Below are 6,125 nucleotides of genomic sequence, written 5' to 3' on the forward strand. Positions count from 1 at the left end.
AGTCTTTTCTTGATTCCTACATGTTTTTAATGCATAAAAAATAGCAGCTAATGGCACTGGCCATTGAACACATGGAAGATAATGGCTATGGGCACAATAAAGCATTTATCAGTTAGACAGGTGCGGGCTCCAGACACAAGCACTTCTTCCCTGTCTGAGTATTCTCAGGTTCACACGAGTCAGTGTCTATATGCAAACGGAAATAGTATAAAAATTAACGTGGCCGCCATATGCAAACGATTCCACCTGCATTGTTTCTGACATGTTGCAGCTGCCAGTAAATATTAGTGTTTTTTCTCTTTCCCTCTTTTAAGTCTTCTAAATTATGAATTATGTGGTTATCAAATCACCCTTATCTCCAGTTGCCGCTGGAAGACAGGAAACACTGGGAAGATCAGCAGCCAACCATACAAAAAGAAACAAAACAGAGAAGCTACAGGTTGTCATAGCATCTGTGAACCCATCAGAGACAGGAGCTAATCTGCAATCTGGGAGACACCTGTGCCCACAGTGAGCCAGGGATGCAAACCTTTGCTGACCCTGAGATAAAGCAGCTGGGCCTGGAAGAACTGAGTTCAAACGATTGTTACATCGGTGGGCAGTCTTGCAGAGAATGTGGAGGAGTGTTCCTTCTTGCAAGCTTTTCTCCCAGACCAGGCCCATTCAAGGAAGCCTAGACTTTTTAAGAAGTTAGCAGCTGAGAGAAGGTGAGGGAGAGGAGGAGAGCAGAAACTGAAGGAAAGCCACAGACATTGCCCCTGCCCCTTCTCTCTGTCCCCCTGAAAGCAAAAATAAAACTGTGACATGGCAATACAAGTCATGCCTGAGGGAAGTTTCAAGCTGAGGACTTCCCCCCAAAACTCACTAGTCGCTGGGGAGGAAGCAGGAATGCCCGCCAGCCTCGAAACAGACCTGGAACAGAGAGGGGTACTTGGAACAGCAATGCTGGCAGGAACAAGGGACACGGTGCCTGTTAAAAACTTTGCCTTAACCAGAGCATCAGAGACTACCTCTCTTCAGTTCCCACCACCAAGCAAGTCAGCGTTACGTCGGGGTGACGGACCAGTGGCTCTGACTGCTGCAGAAGGACTCTGAGCCCTGGTACAGAGACCTAATGCTCAGAGCGGAACAGACACAAGAGAAACTATCTGGCAAAGCCGTCCCCACCCTAAGCTCAAGGTGCTACTAGAAAACTTAAGTCTGCGGTGTACTCAGGGTAAGAAGAGCAACAGCACTTAAACAGAGTTCAGTTCCCTAGGAAAATAAGATAACCTCCACACTGAAGAGATGCAGGAAAAAAGATGTGATCATTTCCAAGCATAAAACCAGTCGCCTCAGTTTCTATTGCCTTAAGCAAAATGTTGTTTTCAACAAAGATGATGAGGCCTATAAAAAGGCAAGGGAAATTGTCTCCTGATTCAGTCAACAGAATCAGTCACTCATGACACCGATGTTGGTAAATGTTGGTACGTCTATAAAGATGTACAATAACTGGTTAATGAATGTGTCAAAGGCTCTAATGCAAAAGGTGGACAACAGCAAGAGCAGCAGATGGGTCATTTCAGCAGAAAGAGGAAAATGTGGAAAAGAATCAAATGGAAGTGCTAGAAATGGGCTCTTCAAACAGTAACAATGTAATATGTATCGATAGAATGTAAATATAGGATGTAAGGGAAAAGGGTCACATGAAGACAGTGTGAGGACTTGGGAATACACCACTATAAGATCTTTGTCCTACAAAGGAGAAGCCTAATATTGTTTAAACAGACTGATTAAGAAGTGCATATGTAATTTCAAATTTATATGTATAGATAAAATAGAGAAAGGGAAAGTAGAAGGGGAACAAAAACACACAAAAACTTAATGAAACAAATAGAAAGCAGCCAGACCCATTCAAGGAATACTAGACTTTTTAAAAATGTGGTAGATTTTAATTCAAAAATCAATAATTACATTAAATATGAAAGATTTAAGGGGACAATGTAAAAACAGGGATTGTCAGAAATAGATTGGTTGAAAGCAAAAGGATGGAAAACTATATTATGGAAACACTAGCCAAAATAGTTGGAGTAGCTATATGGATGAAACAGACTTCAGAATAAGGAATATCATTGGTGGAACATTACATGAGTGGAAGGTAAAATTATAAGTGAGCTCAATTTTTCAAGAAAAAAAATTCTAAACAAACATGTATCTAACAGCAGAGCTCCAAAATCCATAAAATAATAATTGACTAAACTTAAAATAGAAATAAACAAGTCCACAATTATATTTGGAGTCTTTGACATTGACATCTTTGTGAAAACTATATATTATATGATCACATATGTGATATTCTAGAAAAAAAACTATAAAGATAGAAAAGAAAACAGTCATTATTATGGATAGGAGTTGAAGCAAATGTTAACAACAAAAATGTAGGACAAAGAAATTGGGAGGTTGATGAAATTGTTTTATATCATGACAGCTTAGGTAGGTAACATGAAAAGGCATTTTTAACATTCATAAAACTTGACATCACTATGAGTGAATTGAAAATGTATGTAAACTTTTAAAAAATCATGTGCCAAATGAAAATAGAGTTGTAACAAATTTGAATAAATCAACTTAACCATATTACAAATGGATAACTTATGTTGAAGATGATGGGAATAAAATAACTAATTTAAGTCATTTTGGAAATTGAGTTTTGACTAAACACAAAGAGAACTGTATTTTAGTTAGTAAATATGTTTTCATAAGATTATCAATTCAAAACCTAATTTGTGTATATGGTATTGTTTTAAAAATAAGTAAATATGTTATAGATAACGAGAACCACCTTTGCCATTGTTAGAAAAGAAGTTACAAACAGGGCAAGGAGGCTACAATGAACCCAGTGTGCTCCAAGGAATAATCAGACATGAGTTACCAATATTTTTAAAATAATTTTAAGACAAACTTTGGCTACCAAAGGTAATAATAGAGTTTTAATCTTTGGCTCTTCCTTAAGAAAAAAAAAACTTTGTTCCCTTTTAATTTTTAAAAAATAATGAACTACCCCATTCCTCAGACTGTTATGTTCATTATATTCCACAAATAAGTGAGTAGTCCCAGAGATGTGGAAGTGGGGTACAGACTGACAATCCCCTAAAGAGTGGTGGGGGAGAGATAAACCACAGAACTTATATGCACGTATGCAAGAACAGTGGACATGGACAACAAACTGGGGAAAGGGCAGGGAGGAAGGGGGAGGGGCGAATCAGTGGGGGAAAAAGGAGAAACATCTGTAACAAAAATTAATTAATAAAAAAAGTAAATAAATAAAAAATAATGAACAATGGGACATAGTAGGGTATATGTCATAGGTCATAGGTAACTTGCTTGTTCAATAGATTGGACTGAAACACAGGACTAAAGTCAGTGTCTCATACACTGTCACCAAAACAGTTAAACTTCAGAGACAGTTAGTTCAGATTTTTCCAGAGTAATATTTTAAGGTTTATTTGGTTGGAATTTTGAAGGTATTTTTGAAGTTGTTTCTTTCATCAAACATCATAAGACATGTTTGTCTAAGATTACCCCTTGTCAAACACATTCTAATTGTTGTTTCCCTTATACTGGAAAAACAAAAAGAATCTGAATATATATGTTGGAAATCAGATTTTTGTTTCATACTTCTGTGTGCATGTCTAATAAATATTTGTTTTAAATATTTGTGTTAACTTTAATAATTTATATTAGACTAGAAATGTGTTCCTAAGTTAAAAATGGCATTTAACTTTCCATGTTTGAAGTTCCTCTTTTAAGAAAGTCAGCATATTCACTTATATATGAAGTCATAAATTTGTAGCATGAAAAAGACGACATCAATTGCCACTGCTCACTAGTAATCACTCTATTCGATAGATGCAAATGAACATCAATCAGCAGTTGAGCATTTGCATTTTAATGTAATTCTTGAAGCGATAAATATGTCTTTAATCAGGGTGAATGTTAATACAATTGTGAGATAAACATTTGATTAGTACGTTTAAATTTTAATGTAATAGCTGACTACTAAATTATTTAGTAAGGAAAGTACATTTTCTACAGGTCTTTAGCTAAAGCAGTTTTATATAACAGAAAAATGAAGGACATGCTGGTCCTTGAGGCTTTCTATTTAGTCCTTTGAAAACTCTATAAATGGGATTAATAATTAAAAATTTGAAAGCAAAGTATACTGGGGAAATATTGCTTTATTTATTTTTAACATGGTATATTTCAATAAAGCCAGAACAAAATCTGATGATGCTCTTTCAGAAAGGGTATATCCAAAAATAGAAGAAACTACAATGTTCATGAAATTAATAAGATGCTCTGTAGCTGACATAAGAGAAAGTGGCATTTGTGAACATAACATTTTATTTCAGCAAATACTAATGGTGCAGAAGATAAAAACACAATGGAAAATGACAAGATAAAACGGGAACCGTGAGGAAATTTTCTATGTGAGCTGTTGGTTACTGAGAAACAAAGCCCAACTTTTGGACTGAAATCTGACAACTTATACATATAGGCAACAGGGCTATTAACTGAATATATAAATAATATCTAAGTGAGTTTTTAATATTCAGCAAATAGATACAATTTTCCAACTACCCCCACCTCACGCTGTATAAAAAATTAAATTTGATATAAGTCTTTATTGGATGCATTACTTGGAAAACAGTAAGAGTCTGCAGGATTTTTAAGTTCTAAAAATCTGAATAATTTTTCTATAATTGGAATAGAAAATAAAATCCATAAGCAATATCTTGGGTAACATTTTTCCTCTTTCCAAATTAGACTTTGCTACCATAGATAAAAAATGTTTTATTCTGATTTTTCAAGGAGAACAAAGAAAGAAAAGAGTATAATACCAAGATAGGTAAGCTCATTTGTGGAGCCTGAGGCAAAATGAAAACGCATGTCCCTTTGTTCAAAAACATTTTAGTACTTTAATGCTGAAGTGCAGCGTTAGATCAGGCGTGGTCGCGTGCCCGTGCGTGGGCATCCGTGTTCATGGGCCTGGCTTTTGAACTCAGGCTTAGAACACTGGGCAGTGCCATTTTCTCGGGGACAACAGCATGAAGAGTGTGGGAATACAAAATAATTTTCAAAAATTTGCATAAACACCTGCTTGCACAAAACAGTTAATTTCGTGCAGGGAAGTAAAGAATGCATTTTTGAAGAAATGGCAACTGAGCTGGTTCCAATAGAAACTTTTAAAGAAGGTTAGAAACTTGCAGAAAGAGAAGGCAGCCTTTGGAAGGGCTCCGAGGCGGGAGGACCCAAACCAGGCTTGGGAAACTCGGACACTGGCTGAAGCCAGGACAGCATGAGGGAGGGAGGGGCTGGGCCCAGCCTGTGCAGGGCCTTGCAGGCTCTGAGAACGATTTGATTCTTGTTCCAAATGAAAATAGGAAGCGTGTTAAAAAAACCTCCCCAGGACAGGATCAGGTTTGAGGCAATGTTTGAGAGTGTATTCATTTTTATTATATTTTGTTCTTTTTATTGAGTTTACTGGAGTTACACTGGTTAACAAAATTATACAGGTTTCAGGTACACAATTCTGCATCATCATTTGTACACAATAGTGTGTATTCACCACCCCAAGTCATCTCTTTCTATCACCATTTATCCCCCCTGTACCCTCCTCAACCGCCCTTCACCCTCTGCACAGCCTGCTCCCCAGCATTAACCACACTGTTGTCTGTGTCCATGATTTTTTTTCTACAACCTGGGCATGTGCCCTGACTGGGAATTGAACCAGCAACATCTTGGTTCACAGATGACTCCCAACCCACTGAGCCACAACTGGCCAGGGCAGTTCAAGTCCTTAAGTCACAACAACATAATTTCTCTACACTTCACTAATCTAGCTTTTTCCAGCAATAACTCATCTTTTGTATGCATGATAGAAAATTTATGTTAGCTTCTGTACAAATCTATTAGAGTTTTAGGCCTTTGTGACTTTTTAGCATTCATTTTTCACTTCAGTGCTGCCTGGATGCTGGTAGCAATAGACCAGCATTTCTACTGAAGATATTGATTTAACATTTTTAAACACGCATTGAATCTCTTTTATTTATTGTTTTACTGTTGAGGTTATAAACAGAGATATT

Source organism: Molossus molossus, unplaced genomic scaffold (genome assembly GCF_014108415.1).
Source record: "Molossus molossus isolate mMolMol1 unplaced genomic scaffold, mMolMol1.p scaffold_m16_p_5, whole genome shotgun sequence".
NCBI classification, from domain to species: domain Eukaryota; kingdom Metazoa; phylum Chordata; class Mammalia; order Chiroptera; family Molossidae; genus Molossus; species Molossus molossus.